The sequence below is a fragment of the Ochlerotatus camptorhynchus genome, unplaced genomic scaffold (assembly GCF_037179485.1).
Source record: "Ochlerotatus camptorhynchus isolate MF236.1 unplaced genomic scaffold, CSIRO-AGI_Acam_v1.1 ptg000682l, whole genome shotgun sequence".
Taxonomy (NCBI): Eukaryota; Metazoa; Arthropoda; class Insecta; order Diptera; family Culicidae; genus Ochlerotatus; species Ochlerotatus camptorhynchus.
The window spans coordinates 172,425-187,641 of NW_027041159.1; the positions used below are offsets into that span (position 1 = coordinate 172,425).

General features: G+C 39.6%; 1 pseudogene; it reads right to left on the reverse strand.

Annotated features, from left to right (window-relative positions):
• Positions 1 to 13,103: 13,103 nt before the first annotated feature.
• LOC135714623 (eukaryotic translation initiation factor 2 subunit 1-like) lies at positions 13,104 to 14,401 on the reverse strand (annotated as a pseudogene).
• Between the last annotated feature and the right edge of the window lie 816 nt (positions 14,402 to 15,217).

A 15,217-nucleotide genomic window follows, 5' to 3' on the forward strand; every position in this document is an offset into this window, starting at 1 on the left:
TTCTCTTTCCTTTTTAAGCGGTTGAGCACCGCTTTTGTGCAACACTCATGGCGTCTTCGGATACCTACGTTGCGCGAACTAGATACTACCAACCGTCTTCGAAAGGACCATGGGTTGTCTTTTTTCGGCCTAAAAATAAACCTTTGAAAACTCTCGACATTTCGAGAGACTTGCTGCGGAAGTATCTGGGAATTTTGGTACATAAGGAGAGATTCAATAAACTGCGTGTAGAAGCACCGACTAAAATTGCTAAACATGAGCTGTTTAGTGTTGAGTGTAACATCTACATCCCTTCTCGAGATGTGGAGATAGAAGGTGTGGTCTCCGACGCGAGTCTGAGTGTCGAGGACTTAAAACGAGCATCGGGTTGCTTCAAAAACTCGAAAATCGCTGAGCAGGTACAGATACTGGATGTTAGGTAACTGCATTCAGTATCTTTGCAAAATGGCAAGAAAGTTTATCAGCATTCAGACTCGTTTCGGGTGACTTTCGCTGGTTAAGTTCTCCCAAACTTTGTCAAAGTTGATGGTGCTTTTTTCCGGTGCGGTTGTTTGTACAGAGGGTATATAATTGTACCAACTGCAAAAGGCTGGGACACTCAGCCAGCCATTGCGGCAACAAAACTCGTTGTGGCAAATGTGGTGAAAACCACAATCAGGATTCTTGCCACAAAGAATCAGTAAAATGCGCTTATTGTGTCGAGAATCCTCACCCCTTGCAGGAGTGCCCGATGTACAAGCAGCACTCCGATAAAGTGCAGTGTTCAATCTCTGGACGCTCCAAGCAGTCATATGCACAAATGGTGAAGGCTGCATCAGCCGTCCAAGATGAAAATCAATTTTCGATTTTGTCAGCTGAAGAATCGGACTCTGACTCATCTGATGAGGGTGACTCTACGGTGGTACACGCACCTTTGAAAACGAACGGATCCTCAAAACGAAAATGCTCCTCCCCGAAAGTGCACCGTAAGAAAACTAAAGTCACTCCCACAGGATTGCAAAATTCCCAGGGTAATGGGGATGAAAAAAATTAAATCGAAGGCTGCTACTGCTCCACTTCCTGGCTGCAGTAAGGATTTTCCGCCATTACCCAACAAAGATAAGAAAAACAAACAAGCTGCTCCTCAAACTTCTCAAAAGAAATCCAAGTCCGAACGAGGTTTGCTAGCTTTTTCGGACATTGTGGAATTCATATTAAATATGTTCAACATACAAGAACCTCTTAGAAGCTTAGTTTCTGCCTTGCTTCCAACATTAGAATTATATCTTAAGCAATTGACTGTTTCGTGGCCCCTCCTTGCATCAATCATATCTTTCGATGGATAATTCTTCGAACCAGGTTGAAGATATGATCACTGTGCTACAGTGGAACTGCCGTAGTCTAGTGCCTAAACTAGACTGGTTCAAATTTTTACTTCACAATTCTGATTGTGATATATTTGCTCTCTGTGAAACATGGCTTTCTTCCGATAAAGAACTCAACTTCCTCGATTTTAACATTATACGCCTGGATAGAGACGATTCTTATGGAGGAGTACTTTTAGGGATCAAAAAGTGCTACCCTTTCTACAAGCTTTCCCTTCCTGCTCTATCAGGCGTCGAAATCGTCGCTTGCCAAATAAATGTGAAGAACAAAGACCTTTGCATAGCTTCAGTTTATGTTCCACCAAGAACCTCCATTAGCCGTAGTCAACTCTGGAATCTCTTAGCTCAGTCGGTAAAGGCGCAGCTACAAAGCAAGACCATGCTGGAGGTGGCTGGGTTCGATTCCCGGCCGGTCCAGGAATTTTTCGGGTTGGAAAATTTTTCGACTTTCCTGGGCATAGAAGTATGATTGGACTTGCCACACAATTATACCAATGCAAAAATGGTACAGGCATCGAAAGCTCTCAATTAATAACTGTGGAAAAGCATCTAGAACACTAAGTTGAGAGCACGCAATAAGCTAATATGCGATATGCAATAAGCTTGAAATGCGAAGAAGAAGAAGAAGAAGAACTCTGGAATCTCCAGTATTAATTCTGGGTGATATGAACTCCCATGGTACTGGGTGGGGCGATCTATATGACGACAATAGAGCGGTTATTTTTAACGATTTATGCGACGATTTCAACTTGACTATTTTAAACACTGGTGAAGCGACACGTATAGCAAAACCTCCGGCTCGAGAAAGCCGACTCGACCTATCTTTGTGTTCAAGATCGCTATCATTGGATTGTCTGTGGAAGGTTATCAATGATCCCCATGGTAGCGATCATTTGTCAATCATCATTTCAATTAAGTGTGCCCCTCACTCTGTAGAACCATCTCGAGTTCCATTTGATCTTACAAGGAACATAGATTGGCATAAATATCCAACGGCGGTGACAATCGGTGCCGAATCAATAGATACGCTTCCACCATTGAAAGAATATCGATTCCTCACCGATTTGATATACAAAAGCTCTGGTATTCTGGCACTGATCAGGGGTTGGGTCTCAATGATTTTCTGTCCCATGTTCAGCAACTGGCTAATTCGGAACGTGCTACCGACGCTGATTTGTTCGATTCGGCAATCCACCTCTTTGACGTCCCAGTCTTAGGCTGGTACACCGCGAGAAGAAGCCAATACTCGCTGAGAGATTGGTCACATTTGGTTCGGGAACTCACAAAAGAATTTAGACACCCAGATCTTGACTCTGTACTTCGAACCAAAATCTACCAAACCCGTCAACAAAGAGGAGAGACTTTTCAACAATATTATCTCCAAGTTAACAAGCTTTTCCAAGCTATGAGCTATCCCATGGCGGATGCCGAAAAGGTCGAGGTCCTCAAAACCAATTTACGTTACGATGTTCGTAAGGCTTTGGTGGGGAAAAGAGTTACCACACTCAAAGACTTATTGGGTATTGGTAGAGATTTAGACGCCACTGATTTTTCAGCCTTTTCGAAGATGTTTGACTCGAACTCGAACAAACGGGAGAACTGTGCGATCAACTTCGGCAGTGGAACGTATTCGGCTACTCGGACATTTTCGAATCGGAATTGCCAAACTGGTTCCGCTGGTAACGAACATCCTCCTAAAGGAAATAAGTCAGTGCTCAATAATTCCAAGCCTAACGCCGAGCAAGCTTTGAGTCTCAAAGCGAATCCTTCAGATAAGGAGGGAAAGCTTGATGGTTCCAAAGAACAGAAGCCAGGAACCAGTAAACCGAGTTCACTACTCAAGTTGGTTTCAAATTATCGTCCTCCAACTGAAGGCGAATGTTTCAACTGCGGGGACCATCATGAGCTGGCAGATTGCCCGATTCCCCGTAGGGTTTTTTTGCAATCGGTGTGACTTGAAAAGGGTTCACAACTGTCCATTCTGTTTGGGACCGAAGATAGTACCATAGAGGTACAAGCACTGTCAAGCACTGTCATACAGCATTTAAGTGCAAGTGAAGCGCCCATACTCCGTTGCGCATCCATGTTTCACTCCCGTGGTGAAGCGCCCAACGTAGAGCAACAACTCGCGTGGTCTTTCTTTCTCCGTGAAATGAAAGACAGTGCAATTCCATTTCTACTGTATGGAAAAAGCTCTTTGATGAATCAGTCATCCTGAGGTTGGAACTGTGCTCGTCCGCACCTAGCAAACCTCGGATAATAAACTCATCAGAACAACTGCCCCGATTCTTTATTATTCGAAACCTTTTATGCATGAATTTGTTACTTAAACTCTACACAATAGTTTTTCTCCAGTATGTACGTATAAAGCGAGACAGATAGTTTTTCTCTTGGAAAGTCGGTGTCTGTTTTTTTTAACAAGAATTAATGCTCCTCGCGGTAGGAACGGCTATGTATGATGCTTACTCACCAATGTTTACATTGACCTTTCTCGAAGCACCTAGTTAAGCCAACGCGCATCGCTGACGACGCGGTAGCAACTGTTTATAAACAACTGACCCTGGAAATGTGCAACATTGTCACTGCTGCTGTTAAGTTGTGTATTTTCTACTACCGTATGGGGGTCTATTACTGGTTAATTTCTTACTCAGATTGATATTGGATTTTGAGGCCTTTGCATCCCCTCTTACTTAACCAGCTTGAGAATAATATCGAAAAGATTCTTCTCAAGGATATGCGCTGGTAACTACTCTATATTTGCTAAATTTTTAACTGGATCTTCTTATTATGGTTCTTACTCCTACCACAGACAAACAGACATATCACTCGCAAGTTGTTCATCGAACAAGCATTTAACGGTCAATTTAAAAGTATCGTAGTTGGTAGTACCGCCACCTGTGGCGCGCATAGTCAATTCCCTTGCGTTTGACGTTTACACACTACCGCCATCTGTTCAGCGTACTACCCACCACAGTGTACTCAACAGATGGCGATAATGTTTTAGCGACGATGTTTTACAGTGAGAAATATACAATGTGTTATGTCTGTTTGTCTTTGCTCCTACTGTGCCTTTATTAAGACACTACTTTGTACTATTAATAAACTTATTCAGTCGTTCATACTTTAACTAAATTTTGTCATTTGACAAATCATCTGTGTCTACAAGTTTTATCATGTTAGCTTCTAAGGACACCTTATGCAACGTTTGTTTGATTCGAAAAAAACGCGTTTTGTTGATATGAAAATTTGCCTAACTGACTTTAGTTAATTATGCGTTTAGTTGAGTTATACCATTATTGTTGCAATTGATATTTAATGTTAACATTGTATAGAACCATTACGAATAATTCACTATAAGGATTGATATTAGAATTTTGGGGTTGTTGCATCCCCCCTTACTTACTGAGCTTGAGAATCATTTTGCACAAATTATTATCAATGAGCTTGAGTTGGTTATCTTCGATTTGAAAATTTTGTGCTTTCTTGTTGCCATATTTCTCCTAACCTTAGGGTGATCCTCAATTGTACCTTTCGTAAAAGCTCCTTCGTTTCTGCTCGTTCATCCATGCGATTGAAAGCTGTTCCTGACTCGTCATTTGGTTGATATCAAATATCAGGTGTGGGTGTATCTGCCATTCCCCGCCATCTATGATTCGTTGTTTGCCGCATTCAGGTTACTCTTCATCGTCTTTCATATCTATGTCTTGTACTGATCGCATCTCGTCATTATGTATGTTTCTGTTGGAAACTTTTTTAGTGCTTATTAGAACTTCAACTTTCTCTATGGTGTAGTATGATTCCACATCTTCGATGATTTTCGTTATAAGATGTAAACTTGTTTTGGATTTTATCCACGACTGTTTTCTATCTGTGTTTATATATGCAGCTAGTCAATTTATTGTTTGTGCCATACCATGCGTTAGTTGTGTACTTGCTTGTGCTTCATTGCCATTTTTGAGTTTGATGTTTAATGATGTCATATCAAACGTTACGTTGTATGTTCTGTAGTTTTATGATGATGTTTGCGAAACCGTTGCTGAAGTAGCTTGTCTTTTTAGATGCTGTGTGATGAGCTTATGCCGAAGATTGCTCATCTATACAGTATAATGTGTTGATCAATTCTGTTATCCTCGATAAACCACTCGATTCCATCTTCCTGTTCCGTATACTTTTCCGATGATCCTACCCAACACCGTCAATCTTCAATCTTCCGCATGATTTGTCTTTCGATTGTCATCTAGCCATTGTGAATGTGACTCTTCCTTCGCTGTTGACGGTCTCTTAGATTCGCCACCTGGTACATCCAAGGATATCCAAAATCGATTTTCCCTTTTTCACTGTATCACCAATAATTTTCTTTTCGATAATTTTTTTTTATCAATTTCACTCTAAAACATTCATTTAACTATAACTTTGGTATATTCAAATTATTTTCTACTCATCTTTTGAATCAACTATAATTATTATTTTTTTTTTAACTTGGCTTACATACTTTGATATCATTGACATGATATGATTAATAATATTCTGCGTTAGTTGCTTGCTGCTCTTATTTGCAATTGAGGATTGCAACGATTTTTGCCTGAAATTATTCATTATTTTGTTGGACATTTGTTCTAAAGTCTCAACATTCGAAATTCTATGTACCTCGGTAGTACTGTACCAGGGAGGCAACTTCAAAATCATTTTCAGAACTTTGTTCTGAATCCTTTGAAGTGCTTTTTTCCTGGTAGTGCAACAGCGTAAAGCATGGCCGGTCTAAAAACTTGTTTAAATATTAGAAGTTTATTCGTCAGGCAAAGTTTGGATTTCCTGTTTATAAGAGGATACAAACATTTAATATATTTGTTACATTTAGCTTGAATGCCCTCAATGTGATCTTTAAAAGTTAATTTTTGGTCAAGTATTAATCCAAGATATTTCACTTGATTTGACCAGGAAATTGGAACTCCGTTCATAGTGACTATGTGACTACTACTAGGTTTCAAAAACGAAGCTCTAGGCTTGTGTGGAAATATTATAAGTTGAGTTTTGGAAGCGTTGGGAGAAATCTTCCATTTTTGTAAATAAGAAGAGAAAATATCTAAACTTTTCTGCAGTCTGCTGCAAATAACACGAAGACTTCTTCCTTTCGCGGAAATGCCTGTGTCATCAGCGAACAAAGATTTGTGGCAACCCTGAGGCAAATCAGGGAGGTCCGAAGTGAAAATGTTATACAATATAGGCCCAAGAATGCTACCCTGAAGAACTCCTGCTCTAACAGGTAGTCGATTAGATTTGGAATTTTGATAATTTACCTGCAGAGTTCTGTCAGTTCAATAATTTTGAACTAATTTTATAATATAAAGTGGAAAATTAAACTTTTTCAATTTAGCAATCAAACCTTCATGCCAAACACTGTCGAATGCTTGTTCTATGTCTAGAAGAGCAACTCCAGTTGAGTGGCCTTCCGATTTGTTTGAACGAATTAAATTGGTAACTCTTAATACTTGATGAGCAGTTGAATGCCCATGGCGAAATCCAAACTGCTCATCTGCAAAAATTGAGTTCGTATTGATGTGAAGCATCATTCTATTCAAAATAATCTTTTTAAAAAGTTTACTTAATGAAGAAAGCAAACTTATTGGGCGGTAGCTAGAAGCTTCAGCTGGATTTTTATCCGGCTTCAAAATTGGAACAACTTTTGCATTTTTCCATTTATCAGGAAAGTATGCCAAATGGAAACATCTGTTAAATAATTTAACAAAGAAAGACAAGGTACTCTCTGGGAGTTTTTTGATGAGGATATAGAAAATTCCATCATCACCTGGAGCTTTCATATTTTGAAACTTTTTCGTTATAGACCTTACTTCGTCCAAATCAGTCCCCCAGGAATCATCAAAAATATTTTCCCGAGAGAAAATATTCAGAAAATCCCGAGCAACCTGATTCTCCATAGGACTAGTAAGACCCAAACTGAAATTATGGGAACTCTCGAATTGCTTAGCAAGTTTCTGAGCTTTTTCCAAATTTGTGATCAAAATTTTACCACCTTCTTTAAGCGCTGGAATAGGCTTTTGAGTTTTTTTTCAAAATTTTTGTGAGTTTCCAAAAGGGTTTGGAACTCGGGTCTAATTTAGAAATATTATTTTCAAAAGTTTTGTTCCTCAGGGCAGAGAATCGCTTTTTAATTTGTTTTTGCAAATCCCGCCAGATAACCTTCATGGCAGGATCGCGTGTTCTTTGATATTGTCTCCTACGGACATTTTTAAGACGGATCAAGAGCTGAAGATCGTCGTCTATTATAATTGAATCGAATTTAACCTCGCATTTTGGTACTGAGGCAGCTCTTGCTGCAACTATAGAAGTAGTCAGAGATTCAAGAGCATAATTAATTTCATCTTTGGTTTGCAAAGGAATGTTTGGATCGAAGTTATATTCCATAAATGTTCGATACTGCTCCCAATCAGCTCTATGGTAATTGAAAGTAGAGCTGTTGGGATTACAAATTATTTCTTGGTATATTTCAAAAGTTACTGGAAGGTGATTAGAACCGAAGTCAGCATGGGTAACCAATTGGCTACAAAGTTGACATGAATCAGTTAAGACCAAGTCAATAGTGGAGGGATTTCTTGCAGAAGAAAAGCATGTTGGGCTGTTTGGATATTGAATAGTGTAATAACCTGCAGAACAATCATCAAACAGAATATTACCATTGGAATTGCTTTGAGCATTATTCCATGAGCGGTGTTTTGCATTAAAATCACCAATAATGAAGAATTTAGACCTATGACGGGTAAGACGATCATTTCTATAAATCAAGTAATTTGCGTCCTTCTTAACCTTATGGTCAGGTTTAAGGAACGTTTCAGTTATAACGGCAATATGCACGTTATAAACTCTCAAAAAGTTAAATAGCTCGTCTTCATTATTTTTAAGAGATCGAGCATTCCAGTTTACAATATTTAATGCTTTAAAATCCATTACTGAATTTTAAAGTCATGACAATATTATTTGCAAATTTTACTCCAGTTTGAATAGCATCAAACATGGAGTTAGATTTAAGCATATCAGAAATCATGTCAATTAATGATTTCTGTAAAAATTCCATTTTAGGGGCAGTAATGCTTCCTAAGCGAGGGGGACGAAAGTAATCCATTCTGCATTTAATTTAACAGATTTCAAAAAAATAAATTTGCTGAATAATTACGATAAACACCGGATAAATTCGATCCATAATGATTAATAACACGTGTCTTCAGATGTCATCCGATTTCATCCACTATTAATCGATAATATTGGATATATCGGATAATTCTGCTCGTTACTGCTAATGTTATGTTTAGTGTGTATCGCAGTGTTACCTGTCAACGGGGAAAACCGGAAACTGCTTGTCATCTCGCTTGTGGTTCAAATTCAAAAATGGAAATCAATATTAGCAATTTTTGGAAAGGGGTTTCCAAAATTACGGGGCCAATTCCAATAAGTGTTAGGGCGGCGCTGGAAGGAACAAAATATCTCCATGGAGGGTTGGCATCCATTGATGACCGAACCATAGATGCCATTGAAGCTGATGTTCGCCGGATGCCGGAGATACTGGGAAAATCTGTTCAGGAGGTGAAGGAAATGTTCGGTAATATACCCGGAGATATTCGTGAATTTCGTTTCGTGACCGGTGAAAGAAGTGCAATGAAACTTGTGGCAGATTGTATCAAACAACATGGAATAAAGCGGTTTTGTAAAAGGTTGTCCGGACAACAAACTTTGAACGTGACTGCAGCACAAGATGCCTCACGATCTGTCCACAATAAGATTTTGGACTACTACAAAAAAAGGTTTTATCATTATTGAAATCTTAGCTTTCCTGTTATTTTACGACCCCATTCTATTACAGAGACGACACAAGTATTGATTTATTTACAAAACTGGCTAAGTTATCGCTAAACATTCAGCAGGATAACTGTGGTACCAAAGCATGTATCCAATGTCCATTTTGTGGTAACATCGTCACGATACGGCCTGAAAAATCAGGAACTTGGAAAATATCCAACTTTTCAGCTCACGTTAAGGCCAAACATTCAACTGCAGATCACATTACGAGTACAAAACCTGGGAACAACTCGGAGCGCAAACCAAATAAACGACTTCGTCTAGACACCAGCGCAAATGTTACGCCTCACCAATTTGACCAGGATGTAGTCACACCAAGCTGTAGCCGGACTGGAGGTCAGCAAATGCGGTGAGAAACCAGAGCCGGATGATCTAAATACCGATGTGAAGCTAAACGACGGTGAGGAGCTGGAAAACGATGAGATAGATGTATCCAATGAGGAAGTAGATGCCAATGCAGAGCTAGACGCTGATAAGCAGATAGAATCCGATCCGGTAAGCAGTGCTGGTGAAGAACTGGAATCCGATGAGGAGCTAGTGAGCAATGAGAATCTAGAGGCCGACAATGAAGTAAAAAGCGCTGAGGACCAAATGGTAGAGCAGAATCAGAAAGCCAACGATGATGCTGGTGAGGAAGTAGAGTCCGATGAAGATGCGGAACGCAGTTCCGGTGGAGAACTATCGTTTGAAGAGGACCAACAGGATCGAAAATCCGATGAAGATGACCCTTTAAACTAGATAGATACTGCGATTTGGCCAGTCGCAGTATCGAGGATAAACAGGCTCATACGGGAAGCATACTGAACCTGCTAACCGCTTGCGGAGCGCGATTGGCTGGTATACATCCAAGAGTTAGACGTTATACTGATAAGGAGCTTGATTATTTCACATACAAATATGTACAGTGTGGTAAATCGGCTTACGAATTTGAACACGCAAATTCCGTGTCGCCGGATATTAGAACATGTCAGCAACATTTGAAAAAAATGAGCAGAAATGTAAAACCAGATTGTCTGAGACTGCCGGAATTCTCTCGATATCTTGAGCTCAACGATTTGCCAAGGGTATTCGTATTGAGTGAAGATGCAACCCGTATCTCTGGTGGGGTTAGCTATCACGGAGAACAAATTCGTTAAGTTAAGATAGCAATCCTAATAGTTACTTTCACATGGAAAAATATTGTTGTTTGAAAGAAACCTATAGTTATTCCAACATTAATTTGACCGTCAACTCAATCATATCTACCTAATAGATTCAACTGTTCGTCTTATACTCAATTCAACTATAACTTTGATCAATTATAACAACCGTTAAATGTAAATTATTTATATAATTTGGTTTCAAGTGATCATCATAAATCCACATACTTTTAACTTGTGATGCGTAGAGCAGGCGATAAGATAGCTGGCTCTCACGCAGATGAACACGGTTCAAATCAAAGCTGAATGTTCTTGTTAACTTTTTTATGATTTTGCAGTTGTGTGCGATCGATAAAGAAGCAAAACAAACTTCCTTAGTATGTCGATAATGAAGAGCAGTTCGTTTAATAAACATTGTAAAATTTTGCTTTCCTAACAATAGTTTTCTTGAATCAACTAAAGCATAGTTGTATTTTGAAGTTTGACGTTTGTTCATCTACTGAAAAATATAGTTGAGCCAACCGAGGAGCCAACTATGGACTATAGTTGTTGCCCTCTATATATAGTCAAATCAACTATAGTTTCGGGTTATCTCTAAAACAATTGAACAATATAGTTATTTTGACCGGAAAAATAATTGGTTCTGCTATAATTTGTTCTCCGTGATAACTCTATCAAAGATGAAATATATGGTCTAGTTCCACCTGTCGATACCAACGGAATGCCCATAAGGAATTTTTTTGTTGCTTCCTCCCCAGCACAGGTTAAAGAATTCCTTCAGCGGTATCCAGTTGGTCGGAACCTTTATGTTACCACTTGTTCACTTGTTCACTTGTTCGGACAATAGATTCACCACAAAAGATGTTCTCAGAAGATGGAAACACACTGAAGAGGAGTGTAAAAAGCTTGGAATACTAATGATATGCAGAGCATCTGATGGTGATCCACGATTGGTTCAGGCCATGATGAATCGCATGAGAATTCCAATCAAAGACGAAAATCGAATCGGTGAATGGTTTTTTGCTGACTGTTCTACGGACAACATTTGTATCCAGGACACAACCCATCTTGTTAATAAGTTTCGGGTACGGCTGATGAAACAAGACCGTCATATAATAATAGGTATTTAAAAAAAATAAAACTTACTGATAATATCACATCAATTTTACGCTAAACACTTTACAGGAAACCATACATGACCATACTATATCGAGTGTTCACCTTCAGCAGCTGATACTTTTGCCTAGAGATCAACATGGACTTTTTCCGTCTGATCTTAGCATGCAGGATAAAATGTGTTTCCGCCCGGTTGAAAAAATGACGGAACGTCGAGTTATTGATGCGTTAAACAGTAATTTTCCGGAAGCTGAAGGCACTGCAATATATCTCCAATTGATGTCCAAAATCATGACTTCATTTATGGATCCGAACCTGAACGCTTCAGAAAGAGTTTATAGAATTTGGTTAGTATGATTCATTATAGCTTCATAAACATTGAAATAAACGCATAAAGGCTTGATTATGATGCACTGTTTAATATTTTTTTACAGGTATGCCCTTTTCTTCGTAAGAGCTTGGCGTAGTTGGTGCGTTTTAAAATATAAAACAATCAAAAACTGCATTACAACTAACTGCTACTGGAGCCTGGAAATAAACGCTCACGCTTTGGTCAACTTTCTCAGACTTTGTCGCGAAAAGGGGTACGAATTTAATATAACTCTTTTGCAAAGCCAGACATGTGAAAGCTTCTTTAGATTAGCACGATCCTTCACTACAACAGAATCTACGGTTGTAAATTTTACCATTCAATCCTTTGAAGCGCGATTGAATAGGATCGAAGCGAAATCTCACTTTATACATAGCAGAAAACATGAGTTTTGCTTTCCTCGCCAAAAGTTATCCGATACCTATACGCCACAATCACAGCTGCCGTCAGATTCGGATATTGTATCCACAATTTCAAAAGCTAAGCTCGAAGTACGCTACCAGCTGGAAAAGTTAGGATTGGAACCGAAAGACATGTCGTTCGAAGAATGCGTATTCATCAGAAAACCTAAAGCAAAACTTGACCCCGCTTGCGGAGAATTTGCGTATATTTCTGTACCGGAGGAATCTTTTGAAAGTGACGAAGAGATCCATAATGCAATCGACTTATTTGGAAACGTTGGCGCTGAACTTAACATAAAAGATTCATCAGCTTTCAACTCACGAAATACGTTTCAAATTCGAAATCGCAACGGAACCATTGTGCGTGTGAAAAAATCTAAATTTTTTTTGGATGCTGATGTCGGAAACGGAAAGGTGTTCCTCGGACAGAATTTACAGATTTCAAGGACCAGCGCACAGAATTACATAATTACAAACGTTATTTTTCAGTAATAAAATCAAACACTATTCACACAAAATTTATGCATCATAAGGCTTTTGAGTGGGGAGGGAGTGGGTTTGGAAACCGTGACGAGTATGCAGATAAAATTTAAGGCCCATACAAAAAAACGTGACAAAGGGGGAGGGGGGTTGAAAATGGGCCAAATTTGCGTTACGTAACTAATGGACCTTCCCTTACAGTGTTTTGCATTAAAATGCTCTTTTTTAAATAAATTATGGTTTCTTACAAATTCAAAGTTATAAAGGCCAGATATCTACACCGATTCTTTATTTTATCTTTTGTTCCCATTATCGTACATCTGTACATCCCGTAATCGTCCGCCTCCTTCTACGAAGATTCCTCCTTCACATGACCATGGCCCATACCGGCAGTATCCCCCATCAGGACTCGATCGGTAAACTTGGCATAGATCCGATAGGGCTGCAGCGGTTCCAACTTCGTCGCCAACACGGACCTGTCGTATCGCAGGAGATCGACATTCATGTTGAAGTACACCCCGTCGAACTTACACAGGAACAGGTTTTCCATCTCCCGCCGCTGGCCAGCCAATTCCACGTTGAAGTTGATCATCGAGTAAAAGTTGAGGTTTTTCGACACCTGTGCATCGAGCGTGTACAGTTGCTCCGGCAGTGGGGGTGTAATCAGTGTGACGGCAATAATGGTCGTCCTTAGCGGTGATCACTTTCGGTGCCATCAGTACCTTAAACACATTGCCGAGATTCTCGATCGTTTCCATGACCTTTTCAATTACCAGTGTCAGGCCTTTCAGCTCGTTGGCTTTCTCCGGCGTTGAGGTTGTCATGGCTAAAACGATATTTCTGATAACTACTGCATTATTTAATACTGTTGAGTGATAAATTTACCATACAAAGGTGGAGCAATCAAATCAATCTTGATCCAAAGGTTCCTCCGTCGAGAGATCTAGGCCAGCCCGCAGCGCAGTCTTGACTGCATCGATACCCTCGTAACCGTAGCAAGCAAATCCAATATTTGCTCGGATCTTAACCACTTGCTAGGTAAGCTTCCGCTTGATGTTACTCAACAGAATTTCTTTCACTTCCCGTTCCAGCTGCATTCGTCCGAGATGGCTCACTGCAATATCTATTAGATAATTACAATCTAAATCCATAATCCACAAGCAAAATCTACTTACATGACACACTGTTTGAACACATCATACGCAACGGCCTTGCTCTTGAGCTTCTCCTCGAAGCGCCAGGCGGTCTTTTCATACAGTTCCTCCAACTGCTCGTTAAAGAACTTCATATCAACCAAATGCCGGAGGATCGAATTCACTGCCTTTTTCCTTGGCAAATCGCTCCGTACATGTTTCCACATCTTCCGGCGAAACTCGTCCCTTGAACAGATCGATGTATCCCTTGAACTAGTCCACACGGATTATGACCACTGGTTCGGTTTTACCGATAAATCTGCGGAACAATTCTGACAACAAACGAATGTTGCAATACAATGTTTTGCTAATTTGAGGCAAAAATGTCACGTCACCTTTCATTAGGTCCTATCTACATTGATCGATTTTATCATCGACTCTCTCTTTGAATCACCATGGCTGCGCAAACAAATTTTGCGCTATTTTTGTCACATAGTTGGATAAAATAAGGTACTAGCTAGTACCCAGAATGTCAAACATAACAGATAATGTTGTTGCTACTGAGCTATTAACGGAAGAGAAAGTCAATGAAGAGATTCGATCAATGTAGATAGAACTTAATGAAAAGTGACGCGAGAAATCTCTTCTGTCAAAACAGCTGTCACCGTAATCTGTCACATGAAAATTAGAGATGTGACCCGATATGTCAGAGATGTGGTCGATAAAAACGATATTTTTATTTTTTAGAGATTTAAGCTCGATAATATCGGATAAAATGGATTTGGCTGAATATTAATGAAATCATTTAACTGAAGAGATTTTCTTGCTAAATTCGAATAAATCTGGGACTTTCGCCCCCCTCGTTCCTAAGTCAAAATTGTCAAAATTTCCGTTAGAATTACTTTGGTTAGTATTTTGATTTCTACCCGCTGCAATAGCAGCATAGGTAGCTCCATTAACTCGCTGAACATTGTTAGCAGCGAGGGGAGTAGGTACGGATGAAAAATTTGAAGCAGGGGTGATATTTGTACCTACGGGTACGAATGTAGAATTTGTTCCTCGCTGACCGTTGTTAACAGCAGAGGAATTTGTACCTGGTCGGAAACGTGGAGCGTTTCTTACCTGTCGGTTAGAACGAGATTGTAGGATCGCTTTGCGAGTCTTACATTCCCAAAAATTGGATTTGTGGTTTTCACCACAATTTGAACATTTAAATTTCTTAGGATCTTCCTTCACTGGACAGTCGTCCTTTGCGTGAGAGGAATCACCACAATTCATGCATTTAGCTGGCATGTAGCAATTTTTAGTTCCGTGACCCCATCCCTGGCACTTACGGCACTGAGTG